This window comes from Humulus lupulus, chromosome 7 (assembly GCF_963169125.1).
Source record: "Humulus lupulus chromosome 7, drHumLupu1.1, whole genome shotgun sequence".
NCBI classification, from domain to species: Eukaryota; Viridiplantae; Streptophyta; class Magnoliopsida; order Rosales; family Cannabaceae; genus Humulus; species Humulus lupulus.
The window spans coordinates 51,945,784-51,960,977 of NC_084799.1; the positions used below are offsets into that span (position 1 = coordinate 51,945,784).

At 31.0% G+C, this 15,194-nt stretch overlaps 2 long non-coding RNA genes across 3 annotated transcripts; both read right to left on the reverse strand.

Moving 5' to 3' along the window:
* Positions 1 to 1,217: 1,217 nt before the first annotated feature.
* Positions 1,218 to 12,067, reverse strand: LOC133792684 (uncharacterized). The gene is made up of 7 exons (XR_009874254.1): positions 11,960 to 12,067; positions 11,347 to 11,492; positions 6,946 to 7,048; positions 6,402 to 6,456; positions 1,883 to 1,960; positions 1,569 to 1,791; positions 1,218 to 1,489 (listed from the first exon to the last, which is right to left on the reverse strand). It is a non-coding gene; the product is annotated as an uncharacterized LOC133792684 (long non-coding RNA).
* Positions 12,068 to 12,223: 156 nt separating this feature from the next.
* LOC133792685 (uncharacterized) lies at positions 12,224 to 13,774 on the reverse strand. 2 transcript variants are annotated; one of them, XR_009874255.1, is made up of 4 exons: positions 13,469 to 13,774; positions 12,689 to 12,857; positions 12,522 to 12,600; positions 12,224 to 12,285 (listed from the first exon to the last, which is right to left on the reverse strand). It is a non-coding gene; the product is annotated as an uncharacterized LOC133792685 (long non-coding RNA). The 2 variants fall into 2 exon arrangements; XR_009874256.1 differs by lacking the exon at positions 12,224 to 12,285 and having other exon boundaries at positions 12,724 to 12,857.
* Positions 13,775 to 15,194: the final 1,420 nt, after the last annotated feature.

The window sequence follows — 15,194 nt, forward strand, 5'->3', positions numbered from 1 at the left end:
CATTTGACAAAATTTTTTTAACCCTAAACCGTTAATCACGTTTAGTTACACGGTTATGGTCAAATGGCTCGTTTAGCCAGCTTAGCACTATTTAAAATACACATTGTAACGGTCCCTGAGTAGTAAGGCATTACACTACACGTGTAGCACTTCCCTGAAAAATGGGATTTGACTTTTCATGCATTTTTATTGTAAGTAATTAAGAATTAGAAATTTAAATAAGGTATCATATTTTTAAGGAAAAGATAACAACTTAAATTTCAAAATTCAAAATTTGAATTTCCATTATCATCTTTTTATTAATTAAATAAATATAATAATCAAAACCAATTTTGACTATCCATATTTTTCCCTTCACACATAACTAAAATAATGAATGAAAATCAATTTCTTTTATTTCTACACAATTTTGAAATATTGCACTAATGCAATAATAAATTGTGCAACTTCAATTATCACATAATTGCATATTTATCCCGAAGAATCAATATTCTCTCAAATAGCTCATTCATAGTTTGACCATTGTATCAACTCATACCTTGAATAGTGTTGATAGAGCCGCCCCAGGGACCTATTGTAGAGTCCTAGAACTTTACTTAGCTAGTTAGATAGTAGTAGTAGTAGTAGTAGTAGTAGTAGTAGTAGTAGTAGTAGTAGTAGTAGTAGTAGTAGTAGTAGTAGTAGTAGTAGTAGTAGTAGTAGTAGTAGTAGTAGTAGTAGCTAGTAGTAGTTATAGTATGATAGTTACCACTACAAGAAAAAACAGTATTCATAATAGTTAAAAACTGCTAACCGAGACTATTGATAACACTTCTGAAAATGCTAACATAGCCCCTGTTATTAAAAGTCCAGTGTTTTCTATAATAGTATTTGAATGTTATGTTCGGTGTTATCTTAAACTATCCAATAACACATTTTTAGGTGCTATAATATTCAAATAATAACATTTAGATAGAATTTTTGGTTATAAATTTGAAGTTTAATCTTATACTTTTTTCATAACACTTTTCAATTGTTACATTTGAGTATTTTGATAACATTTTTAGTTTGTTATATTATATAATTCATAACGATTTTTACGCTTATAATATGCTTTTAAATCATAACATATAGTAATAAAATTTTAAATTTTATTTTGATAAGTATACTTATATGGTTTTTTTTAATTAAAAGATTTTCATTATTGTATTTTGATAAAAAAAAAATTCAAATTTAATCATAAAATGTAATTCTCAATAGATTGATAAACCATAAGTATTACATTAAACAATAACTAATTCAAACCATGAATGTGTCTACTTCATGAGATCTTAGTTCTAACTTAAGTTTGAAAGCATAACATAATAAAGTTTTATAATCTTGAACAATTTTTACTTCAAAAATGAAAAATAGAAACATTACAAGATACACAAAAGTAAACGAAACTTGCTCCATCCTTCAATTCATCATCCTTTGTGCACTTGTCTTTGTTGTGAGTCCATTTGCTTAGCTACAGCAAAATTTAAATAATTAATGCTTCAACTTAGAGTTATAGTAAACTACAAGAGTACATAAAAAAAGTTAATTACCTAATTATAACTTTATCAGCTGGCCATGCAATTATACTACCTATAACATCTTCTATAGTAGACATAACTGTTGAAGGCCTCCACAGAAATGCATCATTCTTTCTCACAAGATCTATCCCCACTTTCATAGCACTAGGCCCAAGAGGAACATGGTGAACCTCATCCTTTGGGTCACTTGAAATAAAATAACCTTCTGCAACAATTTCTCCAGATCCAATCCAATCTAATATTTTGCATTTAGAGCCATTGATTTTAATGTAGTTATTAGTGAAATAACAGCTATAATTGATACTACAACTCAAACTAATCCATACCTCTATAGGTGTTTGGCTAGAGTCAGAAAGTTTTAATGACAAACGTATGCCCCCAATCCCATCATAATAGAGAGGTACCTGCCAAGAAAGAGATGAGGTTAACCATACAATCTACAACACAAAAATTATTGGTGCTCACAGATTCATAAGTAAATTCATGACATAAAAAAAATAAGCCTATAAACAGAACCAATACAGGGGAATATTTATCCCCAAGAGATTAAAATGGCCATGGCACTCACATGGCTTCAACAATAGTTGGATATTTTTAGTTTATAAAATATAAAATATTAAATAGATCTTAATAAATGCCTAAACTATAGCCACTATAAAGAAAAAAATAAACTTCATTCACACAAACCAAAAGAAACACAACTAATTGGGCTTCACTCAAAGACACATAGATATTGAATAAAACATTTCACAAATCCAAATTTTTAGACAATCAACCCGAGCTCTGATTTAATTTTTTTAATAATTGTCTACTCAAACTACTATTCACTAATCTCATAAAACTGTATTGCATTATTATTATTATTTGAAAAACAGAGAAGAAGATAAGACAATGTTAGCAACATATACATATGTATGTATACGTTTTAGTATTGTTATTATTATTTGAAACTCTTGTTTTAGTGTGTACAAAATATATTTAAAAAGAAAGTCACCACCCCTATAAATGTGCACAGCAAGCAGGAAAATCAGAAAATAAAAAAAACATAAATATATTATTACATATATGGTGTACTCATATATCCACTTGATATCTTTTTGATAATTTTGTGTAGTGATGAATGTTGATAATGGTATAGTTTGTGCTAATATAACTAGTTTTACTTAGGGTTGTACTGCAACAGTGCTTCTGGTATGGACTGATGGTGTTGAAAATTTCTTTGCACAATGTGCAAATGTGGGGGACTCAGCATGTGTTATGAAGTACGTATCATGTTATTTTTGTCTTCCTTAAATATATCTCCGTAAAATTAAAATATCATGAACCAACCCAACAAGCAATGAAATTCAAATAAATCACAAACTCATAATAAACTTAAGCAATTGATGAAACACATTAACGCACATATGATCATGACAATGAACTTATGATGTTTTAATACAGTTTAGTAACTACGTTCACATATCATGTTATTTTTGTCTTCCTTAAATATATCTCTGTAAAATTATTATTGTTTAATACTTATTAGATGTGGTCCAAATATAATTATAGAAGTACCTGCATTGTAATTTATACCAGCAGCATGATAATTTATACTAAATATGTTTAATTGTAGCATTGCCAATGGGAAACCGATTAAGATGACGGAGGACCATAGAGTAGTTAGTCATACCGAAAGACTGAGAATGGAAGAAAGAGGAGAGCCATTGAGAGATGGGGAAACACGATTATGCGGTACTTAAACTTCATTTTTTTTTGTTTTTGGTCTACCATAATCTTAAATAAAGAAGTAGTCACTTTTTGCCTCTTTTTCAGGCTTGAATCTTGCTCGGATGCTTGGAGACAAGTTTCTTAAAGAGCAAGATGCTCGGTTCAGTTCAGAACCATTTTATATATTGGTTCTAGTCTTTGTACTATTAGAAGGGATAATGGTTTTTGTACACAGTTATAGACAGACAGTTTCCTTCATGTTTATGTTTCTGGATCATAATTTTGATTCTATTTTCTAATACAAATTTCTAATTCTATTGTGACTATCAGTTTTTCTCTTTCTTTCCTTTGTGCCTAAATATAGTGAGGCTTGGACTCTACTTTGACTCTCAGATGATTCTCTTCTATGGATGAATATTCTGCGGAACTATAAAGGTGTGATTTAGTTTGGTTTTAGTATTTTAGCAGCTGACTATATAAGGTGTGATGCAACTGTAGTGGTCAAGATGTATATGAATTATAATGGGTTTCTTTTTATTAAATCCATAATAGTCTACTTATATGCACTGCAAATAACATATGCCCATGCATCAGAGCAATTACACTTGATAATTGAAATGATCTATTGCAACATCTAGGAACTACTATATAGGAAAAGTTTAAGCTGCTACATGTTGCAGTATCTGGTTATTCTAAAAATTACTAATACTATCTGTAGGAATTGGTTCAGTCAGCTATGCTGACCTGTTCATTTCAGTCACTAACAACTTAACTATTTTACTCTTCTTAGTAATGTTAGTTAAGTATAATTGTCTATAAATAGACATTACATTGTACATGTTATTTTTAATGACAATTTACATTGTATTAGCTCTATAATCTTGTAAAGAAACTGATATAGAAGGCTTTCAAGATTGTAATGTGGATTGATATTCAGCAATAAAGAAAGTGGCTATTTCATTCAAATTCTCTCCTTCTTCTCACCTCTGTTTTTTAATTTTCTTTGTCTAAAGTTCTATAAGATTATTCTTAAGCTATTTTATCAATTGTATTTGATTAAGGATTCACAACACTATCAGCAGAGATGATTATAGTCATAATCATTTTGATCCATTTGCACTCAATACTTGTTATCAACATGTATTGAAGATCAAATTAAAGTTTGAGCTAATGGGCCACACTGTTAATTGTTTTACGATGAGTAGTAGTTTGAGGAGTAAGAACCCATTGATGAGTATATATAGAGAGAGATAAGACAAAAATATAATATTACTGAGAAAAGCTCCTATCTGTCCATACGAAATGGGGCTGAAAATGCAACTTATTCATTATCTTACTCCAAAGGTAACAATCTCAAAACCAAATTCCATGATACCAGTTCACTAACATTTATTCTCTTCTCTTCATAGATTTTATTGGAAAAACAAACTGGAATACCATAAAAAGTTTAGTTTCTGGGAAACAAACAGAACATTAAACTACCATGTGAAAATGACTTGTCTTGACCAGGGGAAAACTACAATAAAAAACTTCAGTTATTTGTATACTTTTTATATAGAAGAAATATATTTATTATGAGAATCTCTCTAATCTTTCTATTTAGTTATATAAATATTATATTCTTAATAATTTTTTTTTGATATAGTATTAATGTTTGTTTGTTTTGCATAATTTAATTGGGAATCGTATGAGTTATGATGATTTTTGTATATAAAGCTCAATCTTGACTCTGTTTTGTTTTTGTTTTGTGGTGTCAGATATCTATCTGAGCTGCTTTCGGAGCGTCTCAAGCTCAGTCCATTTGTGGCTGTGCTTCCATATTGTTACAGGTTATTAAACTAGGGTGAGTTTAGGTTCTACAACAACATAGTTTTTAAGTTTGCCATTGTTACCCCACTTTTCCCATAAAGTTAAGGGAAATTCTAATTTTTGGGATACTTTTTAATCTTCTGTGCTCATGGGGTTTCGATAAGAGTTAATAACATGTAAATATTGGAGCCATTGTGTCTTAATGGTGTGTAAAAATAAGTTAGTGTTAAAATCATTACTGAGTGATTTTTCTCTTGGACATGAATGCACAGGTTCTTGTAAACTCAATTTTGTATTCTATTCATTCTTTTCTTTAGGAATATTCTGTTGTATTTCTGTTGGCCAGAAATGATCAAATTAGTAACTACTAAGTTAGTTAATTGGTGTCAGCACAGCAAAGTCAAGACACACTTTGCTGCAGCATTTTTCATGTTTAAAAGTTTGAAATTATTGTTTTTTCCATTGGAAGTTCAATGAAGTGGCAAAGAAACTGTTTCTTTCTTTTCACTGCAAACAACAGCGTCAGATGTTTTCTCCCCATAATGGCTAGCATTCTTGTAGAGTAAAGAGGAGAAATCTATCTAATGTTTAAAGGGGAAGTTTGCCTAAAAAATATGCATATTAAAGGTGTTATTATGTTTTTCATTGAGGTTTCAGAATTTTGTTGTCTATATCATGTGAGTTACAATACATCTTGAGAGGAGTAGTATAATTTTTTTGGGGTTATTACTAATTACATGTTTCCTAGAACCTGTATCATATTCCAATTGAGTTTTTTTTTTTCCTTTTCTCATAAATAGTTCTTTTGTTAATGGGATGTTACTCTTTCTTTTGTATTTGGTATTTGATGTATATATTCAAACTAAAATTTTTTATGTACTGGCCTTGCACTAAAAAATGTTTTACATTTTATTACCCAAGCTTTTGAATTGCAAGAAGCTATTTTTATAATTATTCTAATACATTTCCCCACATGGGTTTGGATTCTACTTTCAAATTTCTGTGAGTTTTTGAAGTTTATTAGATATACATCAAATAACTAACAGAAAATCAGAAAACATTTCAGCCATATTTATTAACCAACCATCAATCATTATCAATTCAAAATATTCAAACAACACACAAGTTTTCTTCCTTATCTCGCTGCAGCACACAAATTTCTCAGAACCTACTTCACTAAGACACACAAGTTCTCAACCTTCCGTTATCACCGCAGCACACAATAATTGTAATCTCAGGACCTACTTCACTATGGATGAATATCTAAGATATTCAAACTCCTCTAACATTTGCAAAGTATTTTAACAAAAATAAAAGAGAACATACCTCTTGCAAACTGCTACAAATAAAGTTCCTCCCAATTTGAAATCCAATGAAGCCACTAAAATGAAAGCAAAATTACATACCAATTAATAAACTATGAACATCATTTGACCTTTAATTAGGAGTCATCATTAAAAAAAATTACAACTCTTACAACCAAGAAACTATCCAAACCCACTGTAGAGTCCTTGGAAACTAGAGCTCACAAAATAAAAAGAACAACAAAACTCTTAAATACAACATCAAGAGGCAGCAAAAGCAGCAGAAAAACTAAATTGAGAAAGAAATAAATAGAAACAGTGTAAAGAACGCCCTAGACTAATACTTACAAAACATTCGCATAACATAATTTATAAAAGAATACCATCCATTATTAAAGTCTCAGGGGGACTTATTTAAAATCATGCAAGTTGGCGCCATAAGTTTAAAATAAAACATAGGTTTTTATGCAAAGTTCAAAGAAAACCAAATAATTTAAAAAACAGAGTCCCACTGATAATTTAGGAAAGTCTCTTAAAAACAAAACATAATTTAAATGGCGTTCTACGTTGATCGTTTTATCGTCCATAGGATTGCCCCACGCCATACACCCCATGATGAAAGAACTCCTCACGTCACCACGCGTGCCATAGAGAAATCCTATTTGCTACCTGGAAGGAAAGTAAGGGGTTGAGCTAAAAGCCCAGTAAAGAAGTACAAACAAATAAGCAAGTAAGAAAAACAACAAAAAAACAAAACACTAACATTCATCTAAGACATCATGGTACGTCATAACGTAATCGTAACATATCATCATATCATAACATAATCGTACATATCATCATATCATAACATAATCGTACATATCATCATATCATAACGTAACATATCATCATATCATAACATAACGTAACATATCATCATATCATAACATAAATGTGACATATCATCATATCACAAACATACAGCATACATGATGAGCATGGAACGCTAGTTGTCCATGTCACCCTATGAGGTAAACAGGAGATCACTAATCCTTGAATAACCTCGGTGCGTCCGCCCTAGGAGTCACGTCTCAATGTCCTTAGTAACTCGTTCGATGTATCTGACATCGTAATCTGTTTGATGTATCTAACATCGTAATCTGTTTGATGTATCTGACATTGTAACTGGTTTGATGTATCTAACATCCATACACATATCACATTCAACATATCATCACATTAAGGCATTCATAATTCATAACAATTTATTCACACAACAGTCTTACCATTCATAGCATAAAATCATAGAATTTATCTAACTTCCTTACCTCAGGTCCAAGCTAAGAATTTCACAATCTTTCAACGAGCCTATATCATAATCAAAATAACGTTTCTTAGATTCATAAAATTACTATTTTTCCCTTCCATACAACTCATGTGTGCATGGGCCATGCACTCATGATAACAGTTACACTAAACATGCAATTATCGCCAAAGAGAATAATGCTCGTTATACCCATTTTACTAACATGATTGTTTTATAAAAATCACATAGTTGAATAATAATCATGATTTTGGACGTAAAAGTTGATTTGCATGTAACATGCATACGTGGGAATGTTGCGTAATAAAAACGTTTTCAAAAACGATAATTCTACATTTCTTTAATTATTTTAAAATCAATAGACATATTACACGCTTTATTTTTCTTAAAATTTCTAAGTTGATTAAATTTCTCAAAACAATATTTTATTTTATAAAGTTATTTTATTTTAGCTTAAAAATAAAATATGTGACAATTTCATCCATTAAGTTCTAATTAACAAGAATTAACCAAAAAACTTGGATTTAATTAAAATGCCTATTTTTTAATATGTCCCTTTAGAAAAATAAATTTTATCATTGTGTTACTTAAATGAGGTGAGAAAATATATTTTAAGTGTGGAAAAATACATTTTGATTTAATTTATTTAAGACATAGTTTTTAAGTAGCAAAAATCCATATGTGACAATTTAATAACAATTTTTTAACCTTTTTAAAACAAACTTTTAGCCACCATTTATTTTATTCAAAAAAATCACAAATAAATAGAGTCCAAATATTTTTCTCAATCAAAATAAATGAAAAATCATTACTTATCAAAATATGCATTCATACCATTAAAAATATCATTTTTCAATATTACCATAACTTAGGAAAAATAATTTTTTTCCAAAAACTCACCAAATTCATTTTAGTGAAACTTACTTCAATATTTTATTACAAAAATTCCAGCAACTATTTTTATCATTAAAATCACCATATTCAATTTTATAAACTCATATTTTCTCAAAATTCAATAAAAAATTCTGTAGGTAATTATTTGAGTAAAATATCATAACATGAGACTTAAAATCCTCTTTTTAATTTCATAAAAATTAACATATTCATCAAGAACATTATTTATGCATGCAACTCATCTTCTTATCAACTTTTACCCAATTATTTACAAAAAAACAGCAAGCTTAATTCCTCATAAAACTCAACTTTTGTCTCAAAATTACACAAAATCATACATGTTTAAAATCTCATTATACTCTTATAATATGCATGATTCTAATATTACTAACATATTCACATGAATCCTTTTTAAAAACCATTTGTTGCAATTCCATGAAAACCAACAAAACACTATCAATAACAAGAACATATAGAAATTTATAAGCACCATATTCACATATGCCTTATATTAACCTAACATGTTTCTATAATTACTTTCATGCATCTTATAATTTAATCATTCAAAATATAACATGCATCTATCAAAATTTCATGGATCAAAATATCAAGATTGCCAATTATCCTCTTACCCATATAACATAGGTCCTAAAACATGGATCTAATATATTGTAAATCACACAACATCACACAAAATATCAAGAACACCCTTGGGTAAGCCTAGGTCGAAATCACCACACATGCACTTATAGATTATCACCACTTTTATGCATAGCAAAATCAACATCACAACTCTTTTTTTTAACACAAATCATACTCTCACAATATACAAATCCTATACACCAATCCTACCAAAATCAACCATTAGCATCATTAACAAAACCTCATAGACAACCCACCAAAAACAATATAAGGGCTAAGAAAAGACCATTACCTCTCTTGATTGTAAAATCAAGAACACAAAAGATCAATACCCAAACTCCACACCCTTGTCCAAGCCTAGGGTTTTTATTGGAAAACCACCATGAGGAGATGAAAGAACCCAAACACACACAAGAAAATAAAACAAGTCAATGACATATATCAAATAAAAGAGATTATACAAATAAGAATAACAAGAGGACATACTCTAAGAGGGGTTCCTCTTCACCTTCTCCTTCCTTCTTCCTTTCATTCTTTCTTCCTCTCTCTCTCTCTCTCTACACGCCACTCCCTCTCTCTCTCTCTCTAGGTCACGGCAGCCACCCAAGAGCAATGGCTCTTCTCTCCTTTCATATCCCCTTTATCAAAATCCTCCCATAAAGTCTCCCCTAACACAATAAGGTAAGTTTCCATTTCCCATTTATTTTCTCTTTATTTAAAAAGATATAAAGGAATAAAAATGATCATGCCTATCCCCAAAATAATTATTATCTTCAATTTTTGATTTTTATCACTTTAAGGAAATCATTCCTTTCCCACTAGGTCACACGCCCAAGCCCTTTTCTTCCCTTTCTTTTTTTTTAAAATAAATTAACTCAAATAAAATCTAAAATAAGGAAACATAAAATGTGTAGAAAATCTACACATGTGCACCATGCTACCATGCACTAGCACACACTAAATCACTAGGGTGCATTACTATCTATCATGCGCCTTAGTGCATTCCACCATAGCTCACATAATCACCTCAATTGTCACACTTAATTAAAATGTAACACTAATAGTAAAATAACATGTTACACAATTATTCACTTATTAAATTAATTAACCAAACAATTCTACCAATTAAATAAAATAATAAACAATCAAATAAAACAAATAATCAACCAAATAAAATAACAACACTTAAATAAAACAATTCATCACACTTAACATTTAAATCAAGTAAATCACAAAAATTTAAATAATCTAAAAAAAAAAAAATTTGGTGCACTACAAACAGCCATTTACTTCTCACAGGGGAATGAAAAGTTAACTTTTTCTCTTTTGTACAACGCACCTAGACATTTACTTGAGCCGTGAATTATATAAATTTGACCCACAATAAAACTCTTCATTACATAAATTCGTCTAATAGCTAAGCTATGTTCATAAAGAAATTTTAAAAAAAGTGCTACAATATGAATTCTTTGATAATGAATAGGAAGCTAATTGCACGGAACAATTTTGCAGTGATCACAAGATGCATAACCAAGTTTTTCAAGTTTACAACAGAGATAAAAAAAATCGTCAACTTTTGATGTGGTAGTGATATAATGGTATTTCCTCACCCTTAATTTAAATAACTAAGAAAAAAATATGATAATTTAATGAGGTAACACTTTGGTGGTGATTGTCCTTTAAAGGTGAGATAAGGAACCGAAAAAGAGTCACGATAAACTCTAATCAAATGCTAATACCTAGGTCTGTAAGCAGGGTTGTTAAGTGGTTACCACATTTTTTCCCTTAGAATATTACTTGAACAAGTTCAATGATCGGGTGTTGACTTCAATTTTATTAGTATAATTACATTTACATGAGTTAGACCGTTGCAAATCTGAAGTACAATTACGCATCAAAGGATGTATCTCCCACATAAAAATTCAATTATATTGAACATGTCCAGGAAAACATGGGTGGAAGGAGAATCATATCCCAATTTATTAATAAGAAAAAAACCAGTCTTTGCTAGAAATTTATTTTGCATCTATCTTGTGTTTAATATGAGAAAATAAAATCTAATAAGTACCAAGAATTTGAATAAATGTTTATGACAAACAAAAGTCAGTTGTCATCGAGACAGTACCTGAGGCCTGAAGCATCAGACTGTAAACAGGCCTCAATAGCAGCATCATTGTATTTAGTAACAGGAGAAATTATTGGCTGTGTCTGGGGTGGAGTAAAGAATGGTACTCTGCTCTCTTCTCGAGGTGGGAATTCAACTCCAGCAGCCTGTGATATATATTTATACATAGATTACTTAGAAAACTTTAATATAAAAGTGAGTTAAGAAATCAAAATAGGTTCCTTTCCAAATACTGTAGTAGCACATTAGCTATAAAAACTCTAAACAGAAAAAGAAACACATAGAATTAATACAACCCATCCAAACACAGACGCAAAACATTCATCATAACTTAAGCATCAAGGACAACACTAAGGGATTCAACTTCAGCATATATATACCTTGTAGGCTAGTATAACCATGTATAACTAACATTCACATTCATATGCAACCCATGCTATTGCATATCTCACATAAAGCAGAAAGCAAAAAAAAAAGGTTGATCATGTGATATTTACACTTTAATCAACTTAAATAAGCTTTTTCCCAAATGCCTTGGCTGACGAAGTAATTAACAAGAGAAAATTGTGTATCAAGCTTAACATGCTAAAATAACATTTAATAAACTAACAACCTTCAGTTCATTATATGCTGCATAATATTGAGGATATCTCCCCTGAGGTCCCCCGAAGGCTTCTTGCCATGTGTCAATTAGGATTAGTATCTTTTCCCTCACATTCAAGTCTGGTTGCAGAATTTAAACAATTGCATCAGACAAGTTAGATTTACTAGGAATGCATAGGAGAGATTCACAGTGAAATGACAAGAAAAACAGATAGGATCAAAAGAAAATTAGGGTACCTTCTTCTTTACTATTTTAACTATTTCATGTAAGATATCACGCTCAACTATCTGCTGGAAAACACTCTCACCACAATTTTTGCTGAGAGTTTCTAAAGCCTAGATAAAAACATTCAATGAAAATTGTATCACAATTGAGCAATGGTTGCTTGATTGAAAGTAAAACATAGCAGCAACAACTGATTCATATAATAAATAATTTAAGTTATATTTTGAATAAGAGAAACTTACAATGACTTAAAATGACATCATAATGAATATGACGAAAAACCCACATGTCAAATAAGTACAAAAAACAAATAAACATATTCTTATATGTATAAAGAAATACTAACAAAAAGAGCCAGAAGTTGTATTTTCGGATTTTTACTGCCAAGATGCTTCTTGAGTGTCTTCAAGGCATCTTTTCCTTGCCTGCAAATCAATACAAGTATAATTTGGCTATGAAATTGGAAAGTAAATTTAGGATCAACAAATGTACAAAAAACAACAAAAGACATACACAAGCGTTCCACCGAAAAGATAAATAGAAAGTACCCAGGGTCCATGTTAATAATATCACATAATTCAATGTTTATTTCCCAGTCTGGACCAATCAGCATATCACTAGTTGTCCTCTCGGCACAGGCTGCAGCATTACCAGCAATGTCTCTTCTCTTTAGTTAAGTCTCCTGTCCTCAAATTTTCCGTAAAACAAAAAAGACCCACAAATTCAATCATCAAATTTAGTTCAAAACAGAAGACGCAAACATATACCTATGAATGATCATCACTACTATTTTTGTCTAACCATTCTCAAATTCTATATACTAAATCCACCATTAAGACAAAATAATCCAAATTTGGGGATACAAATCAAGATTTTGCAATTTCTGATAGAAATCAATTAAATTAAATATCCCACTCGCCAAACAAGTGTCTAAATTATATCAAAATCACGAAAAGAAAACAAAAACTAGACAACGCCCAGCAACAAAGAGGACTTTCCATACTCATCCACCAACAAATCAAGAAAGGCAAAAAGAAATTGAACCCAGATAGAAAGACCTAATAATTATAGTCAGTTTCAGAGTTGAGAAGCGCATTGGATTAGTTTATATATGAATATGCACAGATTTTTATCGTAAAAACATGAAAGAACCCCACTGGAGTCACCATATTTTTTTATAACCCAAATTGATTTCATCCAAAGTGTAAAGAGAGAGACACCCAGAAAGTTATATTTCATATTTCATTTAATATCGTACCTTAAAAAAAATGTAAGCAGATGAGAGAATATTACCTGAGATAGTCGGTGTGAGGCAGAGATAGAACTCTAGAAGCTGCAATCGACGTGACTTCGTGAGGCAGAGAGAGATGAGTTGAGACGAGAGTGAGAGATGGAGGCTGAGAGAAATAGAACTCCAAAAGCTTGTGATAGTCGGCGTGAAATCGTGAGGCAGAGACGGAAATCTGGAAGCTATAATCGGTGTGACTTCGTGAGGCAGAGAGAGATGAGTTGAGACGAGAGTGAGAGATGGAGGCTGAGAGAAATTTTTTGGGTAACTTAGATTTAGGGATTAAAATTTGGCTGATAGGGATTAGACCCAAAAAAAATTCATTTGCCGCCTATATCTTGTATTTCATATGGCGCCAATAGTTCCGTGGTTTTTTTTTAATAACCCATTAATAACTCTTCTAAATAGGTGTTATTTTTTAATGTAATATATACTAAAAATTGTTGTAGTGTACTGTGGTTATTGGTTTAAGTCGGGACTTAGTTGAACACTCGTAGCAACACTTATAGATTTTATAAGTTTAACCTATAGTTTAAGAATATTAATTATAACATAAGGTTTGATTAATATAGTTGATTATAAAGATGTCATTTATTATACTATAAGGTTTAGATAGAATTAATAAGAACATGACACTTGTCATGTGCATGTTTATTTAAGGATTTTATTATAGTTTAAATAAAAGAAAGTTCTAGAAACTCTAGGATCTTCCAAGAAAATTAAGAGAATGACACTTGTCACAATCTTGTTTATTTGAGGATTTAAGCATTTTAAGTGGATAATTCAAAAATAGAAGTTTCTAAGGAATCAAAAGGTCAATCGTTCTCAAGGGTCGTTCTGCTACTATCTCTTACTCGAACCAGAGGTAAGAAAATTGCACCCCATATGTGACATGCATGGATATTATTGAGGCATGTTGAGTGTTTAAATGTGGACATTGATTGCATGTCAAATGCTTAGAAAATCTTGCTTACTTATGAATGGCACTGACTCATTAGTCAGAATTGGCAATGGTGTCGGTATTAACTATGAAGCTGTGACTCATTAGTCAAGTTCGATAGTAGTACTGAGCACTGGTCACCTGGTATTGACTCATATGTCAAGAATGGTATTAGCGTGTTTAACGCAAGCTGACAAAGATTTGATCTAATCGACATCTGCATAGAATGACTCAAATGAGCATTAATGCTGGAACGACCTCAAGTTCGATGAATATTAAAAATGCTTGTCTAGGATAAGGCTAGTCACTTAAAGCCAGAGCCAGAGAGGCCCAGTGATGGTTTAGTCACATGGCTATGGGTGCTGAGCCCTGTAGTGACTTACTCATCAGTCACTCATCTATTTAATCTAGTGACTTACTCATTAGTCACTCATTTTTTTAATCTAGTTACTACCCATCAGTCACTCATATGGTTTACATTAGTGACTTACTTATCAGTCACTCATTTGATTAGGGCTATAAACCCCATTATGGTTAAACAGAACCTCAAAGTGATATTCACTCATCTGTTCAGGGCCATAAGCTCTATATGATTATCATGATCATCATTTTATATTACTTACATGCAGCAATGAGTTTTCTTGCTGGGCTTTGGCTCATAGGTGCTATGTGGGGTAGGTAAAGGAAAAGAAAAGCTCATCCAACCTTGAGTGGAGAGCTTAGGTGGCGACGTGTACATATTCGGCCGCTTGATCACCACGGCCAAGGAGTTTCTCAAAGGAACTAGGGGG